General features: G+C 36.1%; 1 protein-coding gene across 3 annotated transcripts in view; it reads right to left on the bottom strand.

Moving 5' to 3' along the window:
* Positions 1-26,283, bottom strand: part of Wnk3 (WNK lysine deficient protein kinase 3) — a 187,214-nt gene that overhangs the window by 77,525 nt on the left and 83,406 nt on the right. The gene's annotated exons all lie outside the window — the stretch shown is intronic.

The raw sequence follows: 26,283 nt of genomic DNA, 5'->3' as shown, positions 1-26,283 counted from the left end.
GACACGAATTGGTGTGAATATACTTTGTATACAACCAGAGATATGAAAAATTATGTTCTATATGTGTAATACAAATTGTAATGCATTCTGCTGTCATATATAAATTTTAAAAAAAGACCACTACTGGATCATTACTGTCAAAATTGTATGTATTCTGTAACATCTTTGGTCATGGAAGTGTAGTTTTCCTAATATTACTGATGTGCTGTGAAAGATGGTAAATTTGAGTATGTAGTATGTGTGACAAAGTTTTGAATTAGGGGGACCTAAGTAACAACAACACTCAAAGATACTTATACTTGATATTCTATTAAGAAAAATTTGCCTCCAAATTCAAAGTTAGAAAGTCACTGGAATAATTGAAAAAGAATCAACAGTATAAGGCTTTGTAGATTTACAGCACATGTGTTAAGAATTGTGTACAGGGCTGGGGATGTGGCTCAAGTGGTAGCGCGCTCGCCTGGCATGCTCGCGGCCCGGGTTCGATCCTCAGCACCACATACAAACAAAGATGTTGTGTCCGCCAATAACTAAAAAATAAATATTAAAAATTCTCTCTCTTTAAAAAAAAAGAATTGTGTACAAAATGAAATGTCTGTGTACTGATTCTCAATACAGCTGATAAAATCTCAAATATGAAAAAAAAAAAAGAATAAGGAAGTCAGCCAGGTATTGTGGTGCATGCCTGTAATCCCAGCAGCTGGAGAGGCAGAGGCAGGAGGATCTCAAGTTCAAAGCTAGCCTCAGCAACATAGGGAGTCCCTAGGTAACTCAGTGACACCCTGTCTCTAAATAATAGTTAAGTACCCCTGGGTTCAACTCCCAGTATGAAAAAAAAATAGAATAAGGAAGTCATGGTAGAAAAACTGGTGGTATATACTAAAACCAGATATAAATACTAAGCAAAAATTGTTAGAATGTTGGTTTCAAAATTGAACATATACATAAAATTGAGAATATAACATGCTCAGTATGATAAAAATATTTTTAAAAGCTTTCCTGACTGTTGTCCTCCCAAAACAATAGTTTGTCTTTTGTTCAAATACTTTATAATGGAAATATATAGATACTTTTAAACTAATTCTACCAATCCCAAATTGAGGATTTCAACTATGCTGCCATTTAAGAAGCTGGTTCCTTCTTGGAAAAGGAGATCCAACTGAAAGGTTCCCCTTTCAACATCTATAATCTTTTAACAGAGAAAGCTGAATATCATCACTGGATATCAATCCAAATGAGTAATGTCCTTTACAGTGCCAATTTCAACATTATGAAAGACATAAACATTATATGCCTTTTAGGAACATGTTTTGACAATATTCAGCAAACACACCTACATTTAGACCAATTTCCATTCAATTAGAATAATGGAATTTCACATAAATACAATACTGTGATAAACAGCATTTTTACATAAATGGCCTAAGTCCCTAGAAACCAGAATCCCTTTATAGAGAAGTCAGATATAACCTTAATTTTCACCATTTATACAAATATTTTCATTTAATAGAATTAGCTATTTATAGAAAAAGTTATAAGAAAGTTTAAATGAGATTATATAGCTTAATAAACAGTAGGTCCCCCCCAAAATGTCAACTCCCTAACTATGAATTCCCCTAGAATGCCTCAAAAATTGGTTACAAGGTATATAAAAATAATCTTTACCAAAACAAAGTTGGAGATTATTTTAATCATTTTCACTCATAGTAGGCCCATAGATGTTTCTGAACAAATTGAACATGTCTGATCTTTGGCAAACTAACAATAGCATTATACATATCACGAGAGTGTATTCATATAGTTTCTATACTGTCTTGAATACACTAGAGGAACAGAACTATGATCACAGACAAAGCAAATATATTAAATGCACTAATATCTACAGTACCTGTCTTTATGAGTCTAAAACATACTATGGCTAGAATTCAAATGATCAAGCTTGAAGTGTAAAGATATTAAATCACTGATTAACAAACTAGTGTTGGGGGTTATGGATTTAGCTCAGTGGTAGAATGCACAAGACTCAGCACCCAAAAGAGAAAAAAAAATCAATACTGAAAAATAAATGATTCACAGCACACTACAGTGATACAGTTACATCAATGTTTACAGCAGAACAACTCACAATAGGCAAGTTATGGAACCAGCTCAGATGCCCATTGATAGATGAATGGATTAAGAAAATATGCAATGGCGTTTTACTCAGCCATAAAGAATGAAATTACAGCATATGTTGGTAAATGGATGGAACTGGAGACTATCATGCTAAATGAAATAAGCCAGACTCAGAATAAGTCACAGGTTGAATGTCTTCTCTCATATACAGAAGTTAGAGCAAAATAAGAGGAATGGTGGGGATCAGATGTCATAAAAATTACAGTGAAGATGAGTGGTATAGAAGAAAGAGATCAAGAGGTAGAGACGAGGGACAGAAGAGAGGAAGAAATTGACAATATTACACTATGTGCATGTATAAATATGCCACAGTGAATTCCCTCTTTATATCCATCTACAAAGCACTAATCAAAAATAATTATCTGCCTATAATCCCAGCAACTCTGGAAGCTGAGGCGGGAAGATGAAACATTCCAGACAAGCCTCAGCAATTTAGCAAAGCCCCTAGTGAGACCCTGTCTCAAAATAAAAAATAAAAAGGGCTGGGTATGTGGCTCAGGGGCAAAATGCCTCTAGGTTCAATCCTGGGGGAGGGAGGGAAGGAAAGAGGGAAGGAGGGATTAAGACAGGAAAAGAAAGACCAGTAAAATACAGGAAGAATAGAGGGAGAGAAGGAAAAGGGGAGGAGATACCATGGACTGAAATGGAGTAAATCAAATTCCATGTATGTATGATTTTCCCAAAATGAAATCATCTATTACACATAACTTTAATGGACCAATAAAATAAATAAATAATTCCGTTTAGTTAGTTATGAAACAGTAGTAAAATAGAAAGTGCTAGTAAAAACTACGACTTCTAGTGTGATCTCACAAATGCACAATTCAGATATGTTAATTTGTAAACTGTGGAAATAATTAAAATATACAACATATTATTGACCCTTATGTATTCAAACTCTGAAATCTGGCTAATATTAATAGTGATTATCTGTCTGAGCTTTTCAAAGTATCAATGGGCTGGGGATGTAGTTCAGTGGTAAAGTACTTGCTTAGCATGCAAAAGGCCCTGGGCTTGATCTCCAGCATTGTATGAAAAATTAAAATTAAAAACCTGAATGAAACCCTGGCTCTTAGTTGTAAATGATAAATGTATGTAACAACAACAACAAGAAAATAGTTATCTTTCTCTGATAATGTTAAGTCACATTCATGCCATTAAAACAACTCTAAGAGACTAAAATCAGTATGGTAACAATGAACATATGCATCTGTCCTATCAGCCACCCAATACTCTTCAAAAAGCAAGAGAAATTATAATTATTTTAAAAACTAGAATGTACAAGGCCCTGGGTTTAATGCCCAGCACTAACAAAAGAAAAAAAAAAACTACAATAAAGTCACAACTTCCAAGAAATATTAAGAAGAATACCATCTACAGGCCATAAATGGTAAGGGACACCTGAAAAAAATGGAAACTAAGTTGGGCACAGTACCACATATCTGTAATCCTACCAGCTCAGGAGGCTGAGTCAGGAAGATCATGAGTTCAAAGCCAGCCTCAGTAATTTAGGGAGGCCCTGAGCAACTCAGCAAGACCGTATCTCTAAATAAAACATATAATAAAGGGGTCTGGGGTTGTGGATCAGTGGTAAGGGGTCTCTGGGTTCAATCCCAACCCACCTCCAAACACACACAAAAAGAAAAGAATAGATCAAGTCCATAGGGACATAAAAATCTATGGAAAATAAAACTTCACAAACATATATATGAAAAAATTACTGCATACTTAGAAGTAATTTGGGGATGCTTCAAATCTATTCAATGAATACCAGAAGACTGTGTGACCTTGGGGAAATAATATGAGAGATTAAATGGGAACGTGAATTAGAGTAGTTAGGCCAGGCAATCCTATCCACCTCCAACCCCTGTTGTGCTAAGTAGTAAATGGCAATGTTTACCCCAAAACTGAAGTCAAAGCCTAGCAGTAGGGGTAAATCTACAGATGACTACTAAGTAAATAAGCTTTCTTTACAATCTGACCTTCCTGTACAATGACCTGAGCAAGGCAGGTCATTTAAATAAATCAGACAAGTGAACAGGATCCTTAAATAGAAAAGAAAACCAAGAATGATGAAACCCTTGAGAAACACCTAAGCTTCAAAAAAACAGAAGCACCAAACTCAACAAGAAACATCAATTCTCAGAACTTCAAGAGGGTCTTTATTGCTGCTGGCAACCTCACTATACTTCCTTTGTCCATTTATTTTTCTACCATTCTTCTAGACAACTATTTTATATCTTCTCTTCTGTCATTAAACTTTTAATGAACATGGCCTTACCCAACTTCATGCTTCCTTGATGACTTTACTTTTATTTCACTAAAAAAAATTCTAAAAGCAACAAGAAGGGAATTTCCACAACACCACTTACCCACCTAATCTGATTTGTTCCATATTATTTTGCCTGGGCTTCTATACTAAGGCTAATCCTCCCCATAGATCTACTTATCTATTTTATATATTATTAGTTTACTATAAAATAAAGATATGAAAATTATTTACTGACAAGAGATTTCAGACTTTCAGTTGCATGGGACCCTTCACATGACCTCATTTCAATAGTCATTTATTTCAGTCTACATACCTTCCAAGGACATCACCATTTCTAAATAAGAAAGCTGACAACACAATTCTATACTTAGAGGAGCCAAAAAACTCCTAGAATTAATTAATGAATTCAGCAAAGTAGCAGGATATAAAACCAATACTGATAAATCAAATGCATTTCTATACATCAGTGATGAATCCTCCGAAAGAGAAATTAGGAAAACTATCCCATCCACAACAGCCTCAAAAAAAAAAAAAAAAAATAAGCTTCTTGGGAATCAACAAAAGAGGTGAAAGACTTCTACAATGAAAACTACAGAACACTAAAGAAATAAATGAAAGAAGACTTTAGAAGATAGAAAGATCTTCCATGCTCCTGGATGGGCAGAATTAATATTGTCAAAATGGCCATACTACCCACAGTGCTATACAAATTCAATGTGATTCCAATTAAATCCCAATGTCCTTCCTTATACAAATAGAAAAAGCAATCTTGAAATTCATTTAGAAAACTAAGAGACCCAAAATAGCCAAAGCAATCCTTAGCAAGGAGAGTGAAGTAGGAGGCATCACAGTACCAGACCTTAAACTATACTACAAAGCTATAGTAACAAAAACAGCATGGCATTAGCACCAAAATAGAGAAGTAGAACAGTGGTACAAAACAGAAGACACAGAGACAAAACCACATAAATGCAGTTACCTCATACTACACAAAGGCACCAAAAACATACATTGGAGAAAAGATAGCCTCTTCAACAAATGGCACTGGGAAAACTGGAAATCCATATGCAGCAAAATAAAAATAAATCCCTATCTTTCACCATGCACAAAACTCAACTCAAAGTGGATCAAGAACCTAGGCATTAGACCTGAGACCCTGCACCTAATAGAGGAAAAAGTAGGCACAAATCTTCATCATGTCGGATTAGGCCATGACTTCCTTAATAAGACTCCTAAAATGCAAGAAATAAAATCGAGAATTAATAAATGTGATGGACTCAAACTAAAAAGCTTCTCAGCAAAAGAAACAATCAATGAGGTAAAGAGAGAGCCTACATTTTGAAAGAACATTTTTGCCACACACATGTCAGACAGATTACTAATCTCCAGGATATATAAAGAACTCAAAAATATTAACACCAAAGAAACAAATAACCCAATTAATAAACAGGCCAAGGAACTGAACAGATACTTCTCAGAAGATGATATACAATCAATCAAAAAATGCATGAAAAAATGTTCAATATCTCTAGCAATTATAGAAATGCAAATCAAAGCTACTCTAAGATTTCATCTCACTCCAATCAGAACAGCAGCTATTAAGAACACAAACAGAGGCTGGGATTGTGGCTCAGTGGTAGAGCACTCACCTAGAGCATGCAAGGCCCTGGGTTCAATCCTCAGCACCACATAAAAATAAATAAATAAAGATATTGTGTCCAACTACAACTAAAAAATATTTTTTTTAAAAAAAGAATACAAACAATAAGTGTTGGTGAGGACGTGGGGGAAAAGGCACACTCATACATTGCTGGTGGGATTGAAAACTAACATGGAAAGCAGTATGGAGATTCCTTGGAAAAGTTAGAATGAAACCATCATTTGACCCAGTTTTCCCACTCCTCGGTTTATACCCAAAGGACGTAAAAACAGCATACTACAGTGATGCAGCCACATCAATGTTTATAGCAGCCCAATTCACAATAGCTAAATTGTGGAACCAACCTAGATGCCCTACAGATGAATGAATAAAGAAAATGTGGTATATATACACAGTGGAATATTACTCAGTATTAAAAGAGTAATTAGGGTTAGGATTAGGGTCATGTCATTTGCAGGTAAATGGGTGGAGTTGGAGAGTATCATGCTAAGTGAAGTAAGCCAATCCCAAAAAACCAAAGGCCAAATGTTTTCTCCGATATGTGGATGCTGATCCTTAATGGGATTCTGGGCAGGAAAGCATGGGAGGAATGGAGGAACTTTAGATAGGGCAAATGGGGAGGGAGGGAAAGGGAGGGGAAACGGGGGTAAAAAAGATGGTGAAATGACATGGACATCATTACCCTAAGTACATGTATAAAGAAGCGAATGTTGTGACTCTACCTTGTATACAACCAGAGATATGAAAAATTGTGCTTTATGTGTGAGACACTGGGTTCAATTCTCAGCACACATGGGAATGAATAAATAGAGGGATTGTGTCTATATACATCTAATTTTAAAAAAAAAACTGTTTTATATGTGTACTATGAATTGAAATGCATTCTGCTGTGATGTATAACAAATTAGAATAAGTAAATAAATTTTAAAAAATAAAAAATAAACAACTCTAAGATTTCATCTCACTCTAGTCAGAGTGGCTGTTATCAAGAATTCAGACAATAAGGAATGGGGTTGAAGCTCAGTAGTAGAGCACGTGCCTAGCATATGTGACATAAAAATAAGTAAATAAATAAAGGTATTGTGTTCATTTACAACTAAAAAAAATTAAAAAGAATATAGACAATAAATGTTGGCAAGGATGTGGGAGAAAAGGCACACTCATACATTGCTGGTGGGACTGCAAATTGATGCAGCCAATAATGGAAAGCAGTATGGAGATTCCTTAGAAAACTTGGAATGGAACCACCATTTGACCCAGCTATCCCACTCCTTGGTCTATATCCAAAGGACTTTAAATCAGCATACTACAGGATACAGCCATATCAATGTTTACAGAAGCACAATTCACAATAGCTAAACTATTGTGGAACCAACCTAGATGCCCTTCAATAGATGAATGGATAAAGAAAATGTGGTATATACACACAGTAGAATATTACTCAGCATTAAAAGAGAATAAAACTATGGCATTCACAGGTAAATGGATGGAGTTGGAGAATATTATGCTAAGTGAAGTAAGGCAATCCCCAAAAGACCAAAGGCCAAATGTTCTCTCTGACATGTGGATACTGATCCATAATGGGGGTGGGGGGAGAATGGAAGGAATGGAGGAATGTTGATGAGACAAAGAAGAGGGCGGTGGGGAGGGGGTATGGGGGCAGGAAAGACGGTGAAATGAGATGAACATTATTCCCCTAGGTACATTTATGACTGCACATATGGTGCAATGCTACATTGTGTACAACCAGAGAAATGAAAAGTTGTGCTGCAATTGTGTACAATCAAAATGCATTCTGCTGTCATATATACCTAATTAAAATAAATTAATTTTAAAAAGAAAGAAAGAATCCAGGATTAGGGATGTAGTTCAGTGGCACAGCACTTGGCTAGACTGCACAAGGTCCTGAACTGAACCTCTAGCACCACAAAAAAGAAAAAGAAGAAGGAAATAATCTTTGCTGTGTGCCTGTAATCTCAGTAATTTGGGAGGCTGAGGTAAGAGGATAGCACATTTGAAGTCAGTTTCAGCAACTTACTTAATAAGACTCTCAGCAACTTACCAAGACTCTGTCTCAAAATTAAAAAGTGAAAAGGACTGGGGATATATAGCTAGTGTACTGTGCCACTGGGTTCAACCCCCAGTACAAAATAATAATAATAATAATAATAATAATAATAATAATAGAAAGAAAGAAAGAAAGAAAGAAAGAAAGAAAGAAAGAATGAATGAATCATTGTATAGAATTATTTTGATGACTCCAGATTCTGGAAGACCTTTAGATCAAACTTTCATAATAACTGGTTGAATCTTCCCACCCTTCCCTTTATAGCCTAATCCATCAGAGAGTACTCTTGCTTGTAATAATTTTCCTTCAGATTTTTCTGAAAGCATCCTGCATTCTTGTCTATGGCCATACTACCCTAAATGCACATGATCTCATCTTAAGCATCCTGCATCATTTGGATAGTTTTAGGTACATTCCTTTCAATCAATACTTGGTCAAAGAGTGAAAGAAACTTGCTAAATGCTTGCATAACTATGACTCTTGCCTCTGGCAACTTGGACTCTCCCAACTCCTGTACTTAGAAATTAAATGTCATCTCTTCTGAGATACATCAGGGAAGAACAGTAGAGATCTAAAATATCTTGTTGTACAAAGGTAAGTTCAAAAAATGATAGGAACATGTCAGAATGGCACAGGACTCACCTTAAAAGGACCCTACTAGCCAAATCTGATGATAAATTATATATCAAACAAATAATAAACCCAGTACAATGGTGCACACTTGTAAACCCAGCTACTCCAATAGCTGAGGCAGGAAGATTCCAAGTCTGAGGCCATCCTGGGCAATTCAGTGAGAGCCTATCTCGATTTTTTTTAAAAATGGGCTGGGAATGTAGGTCAGTGATAAGTATCCCTGAGTTCAATCCCTAGTACCACAAAAATAAGTAAATAAATAATGGTAATGAATTAGAATACATAGAATAAATGTAAATCCACAGAATTAAGTTTTCAAAAATGGGAGGAAGAGAACATTCTAACCCAAATAAAAGAGAATTAGAAAATCACCATTTGGCCACCACCATATTATAATAGTCATATACAAGTATCTTCAATGGCTTTCAACACTGAGTAATAAAGTTTTATGAGAAACATCTCAAAGTAAAATAGTGGAAACAGCAAAATGTCCAACAGTAAAAAGAATATCTAAATAAAAGGTAGTGCAGTCTTACAATGAATACTACGGGGCAACTAAATAAAATCAAGTATATCTCCATGTGAACTCATACATGAATTTAATAAAATACAGAGAGACACAAATAGTAGGAACTCTTTTATATTCCTAAAGACAAAAAGCAAACCACAAAACAGTACTATATATGCTCTATATGTCTATGTATCTAACTATAGTGAAAAAGATCTAGAAGGGTATATATCAAAATGATAACAAAAGGGACAAGGACATAGGGTCAAATGAAGCTTCCCTTCATTCTTTTAAATTTTTATCAGGAAAATAGATTAACAAATAACTTACATAATTAAAATAACTAGAAAAATATTTTAAACAAAATATAATGTAAATATTACAGTAGAGAATCAAAGTGATAGTCAAATAATGTACTGAGTAGATATGCATTTTCATACAGAATCCTCAGACTTAAGATTTCTCTCCAACAGTTGAAAATGAAACCATCTAAATGGATGTTTGATTAGACAACAATGCCAACTAAAAATGAACCAGTACAGGTTTAGTTCCCAAAGAATTTTTAGTTTTATTGGGGTCACAGATACAAACTATAAGCACAGGATCATCTTTGAAAAGGTTGAATATCCTCCTTTCTTCACATAAGAAAAATCAGAAATTCACTTACCACTTTATTATCAATGCTTCAGAGTTTGTTGATAGTCTTGTAATGGTTATATCAAGAAGATCAAAGATGATATTTTTCAATGATTAAAATTAGAGAAGTTCAACTTCTGCAATGGTTCCATAAGACCAACTCTCCCATAGATATCAACTAAAAGTGCTGGTCCGGTATAAAAAACAAAACCCAACTACCTGGACATATGGGAGAGCAATCAGAAGCAGACAGAAACTAGTAGAAAGGAATACTTGTAAGAAAAGAAGTGGGTTTAGTTTTATGGCTTTTAACCTGATGGTCAAGTTAAAATAAAGGAGAAAACCCACATTCTTATAAGACTGAAGAAATAAAAATTAGTTTAATAATACCACAGCAAAAGGAAAGTGAAAGGAAAAATATCTGTAAGGGTCCCAAATTATGCATATAAATGCTACCTAAATCTTTGTGAAACCCCAGAACCAGGCATGTCACAGAGAAACACCAAAGAGCCCAACTAAAGCTAAAAGAACTGAACAAATAGTAGAACTACTGTCCATTTATGGGGGAAAACAAAGTTTGGAGTTTGGTCAAGTAAACTATCTACAAACAAAAACATAGATATTCACTAGAAGAATATAACATGATCTAGAGTATCTATATCATTCACAATGCTTGGAATAAAACATAAAGTCATTACAAATATGAAGAACAAGAAAAATAAGACCCATACTTAATTACGATTAATCCCTAAAATGACCTGGACAGAATCAGTAGAGAAGAACTTTAAAGCAATTCATGGAAATAAAGAAAAATATGTTCATAATGAATAAAGACATAGGAAATGCAGCAGAACCCAGGCAGCCAGAACCATATAACACCCTACTTCTGCTGGTAGCAGAGGATCTAATCTGCCCATGGCAGTAGCAACAGTAGAATGCCACATGCCAAACCACACCAGGTCAACAATAGGTCTTATCTGCCCACTACAGTGGCAAAAGCAGAATACAGATGCACTATCCCACCTCACATCTGGTGGCAGCAATTAGCATGATCTTTCTATAGCAGCAGCAACCTAGCCACCAGACAGCCCACACACTCACAGCAGGACATATCAGCAATACAACAATGGTTACAATAAAAGATGGCCAAGCGGGCCTGATATACACACTGAGGCAGCACTCTTGACTCACCACTCCCCTCACACAAAATAACAACAATGAACTTAATCTGCCCATGTGAGCAGCAGTCCAACCTGCCAAGGCTAACAACTGCCAACAGTTGCAGGGTTGATCTTCCTACAGAATGGCAAGAAGGGAACCAAGGAAGGTTGGGATATATTCTCCACCCAATACTGGGCAGGAACAGGTATGGGTTCCCATACATGCAAAGGGTACCAGTATCAGCAGACCTGCTATTTCCTGGCTCTTAGCAGCAGACAGTGATAAAGAGTCAGCATCTGCCAGCCCACCAAGCAACAGCACAGAGCCTCCCAGACCTAGGAAACTTCTGGTGTTTCACCAAGCAGAAAGAAAAGATACAAGCCAGGCATCTTCTGACACTTCTCTAAAGAAGGTGATCCAGGGCATTAGGTTCTTACCCTCTACCCAGTGGCAGAAAGCCATGCAGACTCTGCAACACCTGGCCTCCTTCTCAACAGTAGGCAATGGCCACATAAGTATTTCCATGCCCTAGTAGCTTCAACAGAAATATAGAGTAAAAAGCATCAACATCCACTGTTCCCATCTAACAACCTCCGACAGGACAGAGAGATAACTTACTTCTGAAGGTAGTATCAGCAAACAGCCAGTGAGGACTAAACTAGACCCACAAAATGAAGCATAAATAGATAAAGCTAAAATAGAAGATTGCAATATGATCAAGATCCTTCAAATATAATATCCAAAATGTCTGGGATACAATTAAAAAGTCACACCAGAAAAAAAAAAAATCACAACTCAAATGAGAAAAGACAATCCACTCACACTAATACCAAGATGAATCAGATGTTGGACTTAACTAAAAAGGATTTTAAGCAGCCATCAAAAAGGAGCCTCGATAGAAATCGTAATTTCTCTGAAAAAATGAGCAAACTTCAGGAAATAAATAGAACCGTAAGACAGAACCACACGGAGCTGGACACAGTGGCACATGCCTGTAAACCCAATGACTAGGTTCTTAGAGAGGCTGAGGCAGGAGGATTACAAGTTCAAAGCCAGCTTCAGCAACTTAGCAAGGCTCTGTCTCAAAATTAAAACAAAAATTTAAAAAGGGCTGGGATGCAGTTCAGTGGCAAAATGCCTCTGGATCCAATCTCCAATCCCAAAGCAAGCAAACAAACAAAAACACCATGTGGAATGTTGAGAGCCACAGCCGAAGGGGCCCCAGCAAACTTCCAGCTGCCAGCAAACTTCCAGCTATTGGCTCACAGCGGCCCCAGCAACATCTAGCTGACTGGCTCCTCTGCAGTGATGCTCATTGGGCTGTTTCCCTGCCCTTTCAGACCACGGAGCTGCTCATTGGGGGACTTTTTTGGCTCCGCCCACGAGACCCAGCCAATCGGCCTCAAGAGCAGGACGATTGTGGGAGGTGGAGAGAGGCTTGTGTTGGAGAGAGAGGCTTGTGGGAAGCCAGCCGGTGGTGGCAGTTGGGGCTCTGAGGGTTTTTCCTGAGAGGCTGTTTTGTTTGACGTGTGTGGTTCTAAAAATAAAGTTAGTTTCTTTTGACAAGTGGCTCCTGATTGTGCCCAGCCAGACTGCGGCAGTGGAAATTAAAAACTAACAGAATGGGCTTAGTAATAGAATGGAAATAAAAGAAAATAGAATCCGGGCATGATGGTGCATGCCTGTAATCCATTAATATGCTAGGCTCAATCTCCAGCACTGTCCAAAAAAATGCATATAATTAGAGCACTGGAAATATATGAGAAATATTGTGGTACTGAAAAAACATTCAAAAGATTAATGGGAAATGCAATGGGTAAAATAAAAAGATAAATATTCTATTCTTCTCATGAGTATTTTAAGTCATATTTAATGGTTGAGATGAAACTTATATGATACATATTATGATGCACAAAATATGTAGAGTGAATAATAAGACAATTATATTGAAAAAGTGGAAGTGGTAAAGGGACATAAATTGATATAATGTTTCAATGCTTCACTTCAAGCAATAAAATGCCAGTATCAAAAAGGGGGTGACACACACACACACACGCACGCATGCATGCACATGGATATTTATATTATCGGTAATTTAGAGCAACCACTAAGGAAACTAAACAGCACAATTATAACAATATAAATAAAACAAGAAAGAGTCCTAAAACCTTTCCAAGTAATCTGCAAGCAGGCAAGAAAAGAGAAACAGAGAAGAGAGAAACATGAGAAACAAAAACCAAATACTAAAATGGCATATCAATACTTACTTCGAATGCAATTGTTCTAAATATACAAATTAAGAGACACTGGCAGAATGAAAAAAATGGATAAAAACAAATTATGCTTTCCACAAAAAAATCACTTCAAACACAAGATAGGTTGAAAGTAGGATGGAAAAGATGCATCATGATGACTTTAATCAAAAGAAAGTAAGATTGGGTACATAATAACAGATAAAGTAGACTTCACAGGAAAGAAAATTACTAGAGATGAAAAGGGACAAAATATAAAGATAAAAAAATCAATCCACCATTTTATGGATGCAACAAACAACAGAGCTTCCAAACAGAAGGAAAACAACACTGAGCTAAAAGCAGAAATACAGAAATCTACAACTTTACTTAAGGATTGATAGAACCTCTAGATAGAAAATTAGCAAGATAAAAAAGTATGGAACTATAGACTAAGAGCTCTCATGAACTTAAGATTTTAAAATCTTCAACAAAATATTAGTAAATTAAGTCCAACAACATATACAAGAATTATATACCAGTTACATAAACACATTAGTTTATCCCAAGGATACAGGCCTATTTTGGTATTTGAAATCAATGTAGACCACCATATGTCAACAAATGAAAAAAAACTCAGTATGATCATAACAATTAATGCAGAAAAGGTATTTGAAAAAAGACAACATCTGAGCTATAGTTGTAGCTCGGTGGTAGAATACTTGATGGTAAAATGTGAGGGGCACTGGGTTCAGTCCTCAGCACTACATAAAAATTAATCAATAAATACAGTTATTGTGTCTATAAAAATATTTCATTTTCTTAAAAAAGTCAACATCTATTTATGATAAAAATTCTTATTGATCTGGGCATGGTGGCACATGCCTCTAATTCCATCTACTCAGGAGGGTGAGGCAAGAAAATAACAAGTTCAAAGTCAGCCTGGGCAACTAAGTAAGAGCCCGTTTCAAAATAAAAAAATAAAAAGGGCACGGGATGTAGCTCAATTCTACAGCACTCACCTAGCATGCATGAAGCCCTGGATTCAACCCCAAGGATAAGGAAAAAAAGGAAAAGAAAAAAATTCTCACTAAGGAAAAGAAGGGAACTATCTCAATTTTATAAAGGCCATCTATGAAAAATATATAGTTTATACCATATCTAATGGTGAAACATTTGCTGTTGTCTCCTACCATTCTTTTTTGAGAGAGAGAGAGAGAGAGAGAGAGAGAGAATTTTTAATAGTTATTTTTCAGTTTTCGATGGACACAACATCTTTATTTTATTTTTATGTGGTGCTGAGGATCGAACCCAGCGCCCCGCACATGCCAGGTGAGTGTGCTACTGCTTGAGCCAAGCCCCTTGAGCCACATCCCCAGCCCCTCCTACCATTCTTATTTATCACAGTACTAGATATTCTAGCTAGTGTAAAACAGGAAAAATTAGAAATATAAAGCTTTCCGATTGAAAGGACTCAATAAAACTGTCTCTATACAGGAGATTGCATGAATGTCTACATAAAAATATTTCCCAAGAATTCAACAAAATAAAAACTAGATCTAACAATAAGTTCACCAATGTCACAGAATTCAATACCAACACACACACACACACACACACACAATCACATTTCTATATACTAATAAGGAGCTCATGAAAACTGATATAAAATATAATGTTTTTATAATTCTTCCAAGGAAAATTAAATTCTTGGTCATAAACTTTACAAAAGATGTTCAGGATCTAGGCTGGGTATAGTGATGCACACCTCTAATCCCAGTAATTTGGGAGGCTGAGGCAGGAGGATCGCAGTTTGAGGATAGCCTAAGCAATTTAGTGAGATCCTCAGCAACTTAGCAAGACCCTGACTCAAAATAAAAAGAAACATTAAAAAATACTCAGGATATAGCTCAGTAGTAAAGTACCCCTGGGTTCAATCCTGAGTGCCAAATAAAAACAATGTTCAGAATCTATATGCTAAAAATTATAAAAAGTTGATGAAATCAAAGACCCAAATAAACAAATGTAACATGCTCATAAACTTGAAAACCCATCAAAGTGAACATGCCTCTTCTCCCCAATTTTATATACAGAATTAGTGCAATTCCTATCAAAATCCCACCAAGATTATTAATAGACAAAGAAAAGCTTATTTTAAAATTTAGAAAGAAAGATAGAAGTCCTAGAATAGCTAAACCAATACTTTAAAAACATGAAGTGGGAGGAATCACTCTATTTACTGATAAGGCTTTCTATTTAGGTTCAGTAGTCATTAGTGTCTAATTAACAAAGGAATAGATACATAAATGAATTACAGAATAGAAAACCCAGAATAAAGACCACCCCCAAAATGTCCAACTTTTTTTTTTTGTACTGGGGATTGAACCCAGGGGTATTTAATCACTGAGCCACATCCTCAGTCCTACTTTTGTTTTTGTTTGTATTTTATTTAGAGACAGGGTCTCGCTGAGTGGCTTAGGGCCTGGATAAATTGTTGAGACTGGCCTTGTACTTGAGATTCTCCTGCCTCAGCCTTCTGAGCTGCTGGAATTACAAGTGTGCACCACCGCACCCAGCCCAACTGATTTTTTATAAACATTTAAAAGGGGGGAATGGAAGGACAGCAGAATAAAATAGACATTATTATTGCTGTATGTATATACGTGACTGTATGACCAATGTGATTCTGCAACCTGTACACTCAGAAAAATGAGAAATTATATCCCATCTGATTCAAATGTATGATATGTCAAGATCATTGTACTGTCATGTGTAACTAATTAAAACAAATTTTAAAAAGTGCAATTCAGTGGAAGGACAGTCTCATAAACAAACGTTGCCAAAGCAAGTGAAAATCTATAGGGAAAATAATGAAAGCCCCTCAACCTAGACCTCAGAACCTTATACAAAAATTAACATAGATAACATATAGATCACAAACTGAAATATAAAACTTTTAGGAAAAAATAGAGGAAAGTTTCTAAGATCTAAGGCTTGGCAAAGTATTCTTATATATCCACCCCCCCCCCAAAAAAAAGCACAATTACAGAGAGAAGCAGTGGGAGAAAAAGAGACAAAATGAATGGATCTAGAACTTGACAAATTTTTAAATGTTTTTCTCACCCTAATTTCTTGAAAAATGAATACGTTTATATAAAAGCAAAAATAATAACATTATATTTTGTGATTTATGTATATGTGACATCCTAGAGGGAATAACTGGTTTCATGGTTCTTAAATTTTATGATACAATAAATGTGACATTAAATCTATATATAAACTGTGGAGAATTAAGGATGTAAATTAAAAAGAAACATTGAAATCTCTAGAGCAGTATTGGGGGTGTAGCTCAGTGGTAGAGTGCTTGCCTAGCATGTGTGAGGCACTGGGGTTCAATCCTCAGTAACACATAAAAATAAATAAACAAAACAGTTTTTTGTGTGTGTCTATATGTGTGTATATATATTCCATCAAAAGCAGTTAGAAGCTGGGTGCGGTGGCGCATGCCTGTAACTGCAGCATCTTGGGAGGCTGAGCCAGGAGGACCATGAGTTCAAAGCCAGCCTCAATAACTTAGCAAGGCCCTAAGCCCATCATGACCCTGTCTCTGAATAAAATATAAAAAATGAGCTGAGGATGTGGCTCAGTGGTTATGGGCCTCTGGGTTCAATCATCAGTACCAGAAGAAAATAAAAAGAGCAATTATAAAGAAAAATAAACAAATGATATTCAAATTGTAAAAAAATTAGAACTATTTCAATTCCCAGATGACATAAAAATGTATAGAAAATCCTACATAATCCACAAAAAGCTAATAGAGCTAATAAATAAATGGAGCAAAGTTGAGGATACAAAAGCATTAGACAAATGTTAGTTGTATATGTATGTATAAGTAATGAACAATCAGAAGAGGAAATTAAGAAAGCAATTTCATTTATAATAATATCAAAAAGAATAACTTTAGAGAAACTTAACAAGGAGGTTTAAGATTTACATGCTGAAAATTACAAAATATTGATGAAATTCAAGAATATCTAATTCTTTCCCAGATTTACTGAGGTATAATTGACAAAAAAAATTATATATATCCAGGATGTACAATGTGATGACTTGATGATATACATATTCATTGTAAAACGATTATTTCAATCAAATTAACTAATACATCAATCCACACACAGTGTGGGGGGGGGTGGACTGAAGACACTGAATATTGACTCTTCTGGCTAATTTCAAATAAACAATACGATATTCTTAACTACATAATCATCATGCCATATATTAGATCCTCAGAACATGTTCATCTTGTAACTGAAAGTTTATACATTTGACCAACATCTCCCCATTTCCCCTATTCCTCAGTCCTTAGCAACCAAACCTCTGCTCTACCCTCTGCCTCTATGAGTTTGACCTTCATTTTAGATTACACATGTGAGAGCATATAGGATTGTCTGTGTCTGGTTTATTTCACTTTAGCATAATATCATCCACATTCACCTATGCTGCCACAAACAGAAGTATTTCCTTCTTTTATGGCTGAATAATATTTTACTGTACACACACACACACACACAGAATTTTCTTTATTCATTCATTAATCAACAGTCTCTTAAACTCTTTCTGTATTTTGGCTATTATGAATAATGCTGCAATGAACATGAAGGTACAGCTATTTCTATGAGATACCAATTTCATTTCCTTTGGATATTATGTCCAGAAACGAGATGGCTGAACTATATGATAATGAAATGACTGGATTACATGGTAATTCTATTTTTAATTTTTTGAGGAACCTCCATACTGTTTTCCATGACTGTCCCAATTTCCATTCCCATCAACAATATAAAAGACTTCTTTTCTCCATACCCTCATCAACACACTTAAAGAATTTAATGAAAAGGAACTAATTTAATGAAAAGGAACTCCATAATTGGGACTGCAAAACTTGACATTAATAATACTAACCAAAGTAATACAGAGTTTACATAATTTCTATCAAAATCCCAGTCAGCTATTTTGCAAAACTTGACAAGCTGATCCTAAAATTCATATGGAAATGCAAGGAGGCCAGAAGAGCCAAAAATAATCTTGAAAAAGAAAAACGAAGCTGGAGGACTCCTATGTTTATGGTCAACTGATTCTAAATAAGGGTGCCAAACCTATTCAATGGTTAAAGAATAGTCTTTTCAATAAATGGTGCTGGGAAAACTGGATATGCACATGAAAAGAATGAAACTGAACTCCTACCTCAAACTATATGCAAAAATTAACCCAAAATGGATCAAAGGCCTAAATTTAAGAGTTAAGATTTAATCTTAGAAGAAAACAGGAAAATATGTATGATCCTGGATTAGGTAATAGTTTCTTAAATATGATCCAAAAGCATAAAGCAATCAGAGAAAAATATAAATAAGACTTTATCAAATAAAAATTATATATATATATGTCTCACAAAGGACCACCAGGAAACTGAAAAGACTGACAGAGTGGGAAAGAGTATTTGTAAATCATATATCTGATAAGGGTCTAGTATCCAGAATATATAAAGAATTCTTACTAGCCAACAATTCCAAAAACAATTAAAGGTGAGCAAATTATTTCAATTGGTATTTCTAAGAGGAAATTAAAAGAAGATACAAGAAGGACCTAAAAAACACATGAAAAGATCCTCAACATCACTAGGCTTCAGGGAAATGCGAATCAAAACCATAAGGATATATCAGTTCACACCTATCTAGATGGCTACAATCAAAAAGACAATAATCTTGGAAAGAATGTGAAGATATGAAAGTATTTTCAACAAATGTAGCTGAATCAATGGGATACTCATATAGGAAAAAAAAGAACCTTGAACCCTTATTTCACATCATTCATAAAAATTAATTCAAGATGAACCACGGACATGAATATAGGACAAAAAAAAACATAAAGCGTAGGATTTTATCTTAGAACTTGGGTGCGGGCAAAGATTTCATAGACCATAGAAAGCAGTAACCATAACATAAAATTTTAAACACTTTGTGTCTATGAATGAGAACATTATAAAAATGGATGGGCAATCCACAGATTGAAGAATATATTTGTAAAACACGCATGTGACAAAGGATTGATATCATCCAGAATATATAAAGAACTCCGACATAAGTCAACTTAAAAAAGAAAAACAAGGCAAAATAAAATTGGCAAATGACTTCACAAAGAAGCATACAAAGACCAACAAATGCACATGAAAAGATGTTCAACATCATAGTCATCAGGGAAATACAAATCAAAACCAGAATGAGACACTACCATACATCCATCAGAATAGTTTAAATTAAAAAGACAACACCAAACATTGGTGAGGGTGTGGAACTCTCATATACTGCTGGTGTTAATAGAGAATAGTGCAGTGAATTCAAAAAAATAGGCAATTTCTTTAAAAAAAAAGTTGCAAAAACACTTATACTTTATGACCCAGCAATTTTACTCCTAGCTATTATACAAGAGTAATAAATATGTCCACAAAAAGAATGTTCAGAGCAGCTTTATTCATAATAGCCCCAAATTAGAAACTACTTAGGAGTTCATGAGTAGTAGAATGTACACACACATATAGCATAGCCATAAAATGGAATATTACTTACTCTACATTAAAAAGGAATAATATATACAATATGGCTCAATCTCAAGAACACATTCAATGAGAGAAGCCTTACATAAGAGTAGATATTGCCTGGCGTGGTGGCATACACCTGTAATCCCACAGACTGAAGGCTGAGACAAGAGGATCGCAAGTTCAAAGCCAGCTTCAGCAATGGTGAGGCATTAAACAACTCAGTGAGACCCTGTCTCTAAACAAAATATAAAATACAGTTGGGGATGTGGCTCAGTGGTTGAGTGCCCCTGAGTTCAATCTCCAGTACCCAAAAAAAGTAGGTATAATATGATTTCATTTTTATGAATATTTAGAATGGGCTAAACTGATGATAAAAAAATCAATAGCATGGTATAGGGAGGTCTGACTAGGGAAAAGCACAACAGAACTTTCTGGAGTAATAGAAATATTCTGTATCAGGCAGGCAAGGTACCACTTGTTGGCGAAATCTGTTGCACTATCCATTTTGAAACAAGGATAATAAACCTGTGTTCTAATAAAGAACACAGCCATGTTTATATAGTCTATGGGTGTTTTCATGCATACAACAGTGTGCTAAGTAGTTGCAACAGAGACTGTACCACCTTGAAATCCTAAAATACTGCGTAGACATTTACAGAAAATGTTTGTCAACACCTATCCTATATCTTGATTATGATTTGGGTTAGACAGGTGTAAGCATTTGTCAAAATCTAATTAATTATGATCTGTGCATTTTATTCTACATTAAAATTTAAAGAAAAAACATAAATACCAATTTCTAATAAATGATATGTATGCTAAAGTCTTTATGCAGAAGTACACTGATGTTTGCAACTTATTTTAACTTGGAAACGCATCACAAAATAAGGTGGATTAATAAAGGACTAAAGAAATTAATAAACAGATATGTGATAGAGCAAATATAGCAAAAGTTAACTGTACAATCAATAGGGTAGGTATAAGGGTGTTCATGCTACAGTATTTTTCAACTATCTGTACCTTTGATATTTTTCAAATAAGATGTTGGGGAAAAATTTTAATTAGGTAAGGAAAGTATATATCACATGCAGAAATAAGCATTCCAATCAATCTCAAATACTTTGTGAAACCCTTTATTCTAATGAAATAAATCCTAGAATTGTATGCCCTGTCTGATGAAACCTCAATAGCAAATATATTTATCTTTCCTCAATCCTGTTAGGATTCAACATATACATATCAGCATTCATTATAATTTATATTGCTGATGAAGAAGGAATTTTTAAAAGATTTTTTTAGTTGTTGATAGACCTTTATTTTTATTTATTTATATGCAGTACTGAGAATCAAACCCAGTGCCTCACACATGCCAGGCAAGTGCGCTACGGCTGAGCCACAGCCCCAGCCCCTGAAGAGGGAATTTTAAAACACATAATACTTAAAGTAACAGCTGTTTGGAATAGTAATATATAATCACTAGAAAATTGCTACAACACAGCACACCTTTTATCTATATGGATCTCAAGGCATTTCATTAGCCAAGCTCAAAAAGTTTAGAGTTTTTCAGGTATATCTAAAACAGAACAGAAGAGGAAAAAAAAGGATCATATTCTGTTCTTTCCTTTAATTAATTCAATCAATTCCCTGATTAACTGTCACTGAAGTTATCATACCCCTTTTCTCCAATACTGACCTGGAGGGTAGGTATCTTACAAAGGGGCCATGTAGTATGATTGAGTTCATAGCCTCTAGAGCCAGGTAATCTTGGTTCAAATGCTGGCCCTCTTGTATGACCCTTGGAAAGTTATTTAACCTCTCTGAACCTTACCTTCCTCACCTGTAAAACAAGGACAATGATAGGATTCCTAGAGCTAGAGTGAGGACAATACATGTAATGCCTTTAGAATAGTATCTGGGTGGCTGGGAATGTATCTCAGTGGTGGAATGCTTCCTTAGCATGTGCAAGGCCCTGCATTCCATTCCTAGCACCACAAAACAAAACAAAACAAAACAAAACAAAACAAAACAAAAAAAGGATAGTGTTTGGCAATAAGAATAACTCAATATTGTTTAATTATTCTCTCATATGGGCAAATACTTTATTATAAATGTAGAACTGGAAGAGAAGCATAGGCTCCTAATATTTTAGGCCCAGAAAATCTTAGAAAGCTACACTGGCTTCCTTGTTGTTCTTCAAACATGCCCACATTACTGCCTTAGGGCCTTTGCACCTCGATTTGCATTGCTGACTCCCTCATCTACTTCCAATATTTGCTCAAATATCACACCTTTCCAATGAGGCCTACTCTGATGGCCACCTTCTTTAAACCTGCAACCCACTTTCCAACTTAACCTGCTCTATGCTTTCTCTAGAGAACCTTATATTGTATTATATAACTTAATTTTTACAATGGTTGTTAAGTGTCTTTCGTATAGAGAACAAAAGTCAATGACAGAAGGGATACTTGTATTTTATTCACTGATAGATCCCAAGTAAGTGTTCTAATATACTTTTGTTGTTGTTGTAACCTGGTCTGCTCACTTCACCTTACAGATGAAGAAACCCAGGGGAGACCTGAATCAAGGTTACCCAGTGAATAAGGAAAGAACAAGAAATGGGGACTGTGATTCCCACCCAGTTCAGTGTCTTTCGACTATAGCTACTATTTCCCTGATTCTTGAACATTACAGAAAAAAAATCACAATCATCCACATTCCCCCCACAGGAAGATTTACCTTTGGAATTTCTTGGCCTTGCAAATGCTGCTGTGTCTGTAATACAGAAATGCTCTGATAGGCAGTGGAAGCCTGTATTGGAATGCTAAGTGTCAGGAGATGAACAGAAGAAGACGGCTGATTTGGAAGGGCTATCCCAGAGTTTTGATAGAGGGTCTGCTGTTGTAATTGTGGTTCTGATGACCCACAAATGGCTGCTAAGCTACAAGATGGCTGCCACTGTGGCTGGCCAGCAGACTGTCGCTGGATGCATGCTGGCTGGTACTGTGCTAGTTTTTTCTGTAGGGGAAAAGTTTGACTACTGTCTAATGCCTGAAACACTTGAGGCTGCTCTAAAGGCTGTATTACATGTTGTTGTTCCACTGCTGCCAGTTGCAACTGTTCTTGTAAAGAAGGTAAAATCTGGACCGTGTTTGAAATGGTCTTTGGAATACCTGGTAATGGCTGAATTTGGTTAGGTGTCTGTGAATCAGGTACCTTCTGCTGTAGAGAAGCAGTATTTTGGCTACACAAAGACTGCTGTTGATTTTTGGAACCTTCTTGAGTAGACAAATGACGGATTTTCTGTGCTTGTCTACGAGATGAATGAGTCATCTGCTGATGCTGAATGAAAGCTGAGTGAGAAACCTGGCTTGGTGTTAGATGTGATTGGGAAATCTGTGCTGAGAAATGAGTGGGCTGGATCTGGGACTGTGAAGAGGCCCGCTGAATGAAGGACATCTGCTCAGGGTGTTGAAGTTGTCCTTCTGCTGCCCTCTGAGATGTAATACTAGTTGACTGCACCTGAGTTTTTAGTTGCTGGTGTCCAAAACTGACATCTGCTTGGGATGGAGCCACTGAATGCTGGACACTAAATAAAGGTTCAGTAGAACGTAACTGTGTATCTAAGTTTGGTGTTAAGTACATCTTTTGCTTCAATGTTAAAGAAGTACTACCTTGTGGTTGTGTTAAATAGGTTTGTTGCTCAGATGTCTGTGCTATACAAGGTGGTACAGAGCATAACTTTTGATCTGTAGAGTTTATAATGGGTACTTGCTGGCTATCAGGAGGGTTTATTGTGTATACTTGCTGGGTTATGAAGGTTGCCTGTTCAGTAGTCTGGATGGTGTAAGCAGTCTGTCCTGAGTAAGAGACATGTTCAAGAGGCAGTGCCTGATAAGCAGGCTGTTCCATAGGTTGCACAGGATAAGCTGCCTGGATCGCATATGCTGTCTGGTCTGCAAATGGTGACCGAACTGGAGGTTGCACTAGGTAAGCAGACTGCCCTTGGGCCGGTGCCAAATAAGAGGACTGTGCTGTAGGTGGGACTGGATAAGAAGTCTGCATGGAATAGGCTGGCTGTGATCCCGGTGGTTGTACAGTGTAAAGTGGATGCTCCAGGGCTGGCAGTGAATAAATAGGTTGTTCTGGAGCCTGGACTGGGTAAGTTGGCTGTGATGAGTAAGAAGTTTGTTCCTGGGGATATATCACAAAGGGCAGCTGCTCAGGAGCCTTCAGTGGGAAAGGTGGTAGTTCTGCAGGTGGCCCTGGGTAAGTGTGTTGAACAGAACAAGATGGCCATTCCAGCAGCTGAATCACACTTTCAATACCACCCTTTGGCTGCTGCTGACTTGCAAGAGCTTCAGACTCTTGCAGAATACAATCCTGCTGAACATTTTTCTGTGGTGATGCCATAATCTTAGGTTGAAAAAATAATGGCTGCTGCTGAATAGAGGCTTGGAAACAAGGCACGGTTTCCTTCAAATGCACAGTCTGGCTTTGTGGCACTGAAGAAGTTGGAGTTATAGACTCCTGATGTACCACTGGGCAGGGCTGTGATACTGACTGTATCTTTTGTGAAGGATGATGGGCCCCTGAATGACCCCTGATGGAATTAGAAGGGAGCTGAGCTGTATCAACAGCATTCTGTGTACTGCTCACATATTGGGCAGAAGAGTGATTCAACAAAGCTTGAGGGTGATTAACCAGTAAGAAACTAGAAGTCTGATTGGCATCTGGTGCTTTGGTTAATGCCTGATTCCCATTTCTGGGGCCAGGCTCAAGTTGAAGACCAATTGTTGGATGCTGGGAAGTCATCTGTGAAGCAGGCAATGTCTGAGGAGAAACGGCAGAAAGGACTGGTTGTGGAACTCCAGAAACTGACAAGTCTAAAATCATGGGTTGGGCTGAAGTTTGTCCATCTGTTCCAAAAGCCAGCTGCAGTTCCTGGTGCTGGTGCAAGGAAAATTCAAATTATAAATGTATATACCATGCCCATTTTAATGGGACTGTTCCAGATGATTGATAAAATAATGCTATATTCTAAAAAATGTCATCAAATTATCAAAAAGGTGCTAGGTATGGCATTAGTTCCATAAAAATCCTAATACCATGAGTAAATGCTAGTTAAATATACAAAGAGCTGAGATTAGTCCCAGCAATATACTGCTCATGGTTTCTCATTTATTGCACTTACCACATAACTCATTTGAACTTTGGCAGATTCAGAGTAAATGAATCTGACACCTTCACACACCAGATAGTGGAAGTCCCAAGAGAAAACAAAACCGATTTCATTATCACAGCTAAAATGAACCTAAAATTCTCTCTCAAGAAGAGAGGAGAGAATTCGCTGGAATTAATATAGGTTGGCTATAATAATTCCAAGAACTTGGGCCACCAGGCTCATAAAAAGACCCAAATGATCAAAATCTTGCTTACATGGATTTTATATAGTAGGTGAAAAGGACAGATTACAAAGATAATATGCATGTAATATACACATGCATCTATAAACAAAACTGTACATGGGTACATAGAAAAACAGACAAACAGAGAGCTATATACCCTGAATATAAGTGTCTCCAGCTGGAGGGATAACAAAATTTTCACTTTCTTCTATATAATTTTATGACCTTTAACTTTTTAAAATAAGCACATAACACTTTCATAACAATATTTAGCTTTTTTTCTCCACAAAATTTTAACTTTTAAAAAAACTTGGAAACACATTTTAAATTCACATACCTATATACTTATGTGGTTGAATCTAAGTTAAATGTAAGAATCCATTCAACATACTTTGCATTATAGTCTTAGAAAGAAACAAACCAAACCACAACATGAGCTCAATTACAAATATGTACTATATCACATATAAACACTAGCCAAATACTAGGACAGCTCAACTATATCAGACTAAATCTGCCCGTTGCAGATTTTAAATGTATCTGGCATTTGTCAAGTACATGTATGCTTTCCCCTTACAAGACTGTGAGCTCCTTGAGGAGGCTAAAGACCATGTTGTTTTTTACTTTATATTCCTAGAAGATGGTAGTCATTAAGTTTGTCAATGAACTGGGTTTGATTGTACACCAATCTCTTAAACAGATACATCAGCTGCTATCTAAGTAGAGAATGCCCAGGAGTTTAGAAGGCACATGCAGGGAATGGTGGGTAGTGAAGGGAGAAAGCAGGGTGATGGCAAAGAAAAGGCCAACCATGGGTCCAGAGTCCATAACCTAGGTAAACAGGATATAATTTGAATATATGAATTAACTCAAAGACTGTTTAATTATTGTTGGAAACACATAATGCTGACTTTACTGGTCTTAAAGACAAAAATA

Source organism: Marmota monax, unplaced genomic scaffold, assembly GCF_021218885.2.
Source record: "Marmota monax isolate L192 unplaced genomic scaffold, Marmota_monax_Labrador192_F-V1.1 WCK01_AAM20220418_F8-fsc00223, whole genome shotgun sequence".
Classification (NCBI taxonomy): Eukaryota; Metazoa; Chordata; class Mammalia; order Rodentia; family Sciuridae; genus Marmota; species Marmota monax.
Note: the sequence above shows the minus strand (reverse complement) of the source record. Positions and strands in the feature narration are given on the sequence as shown.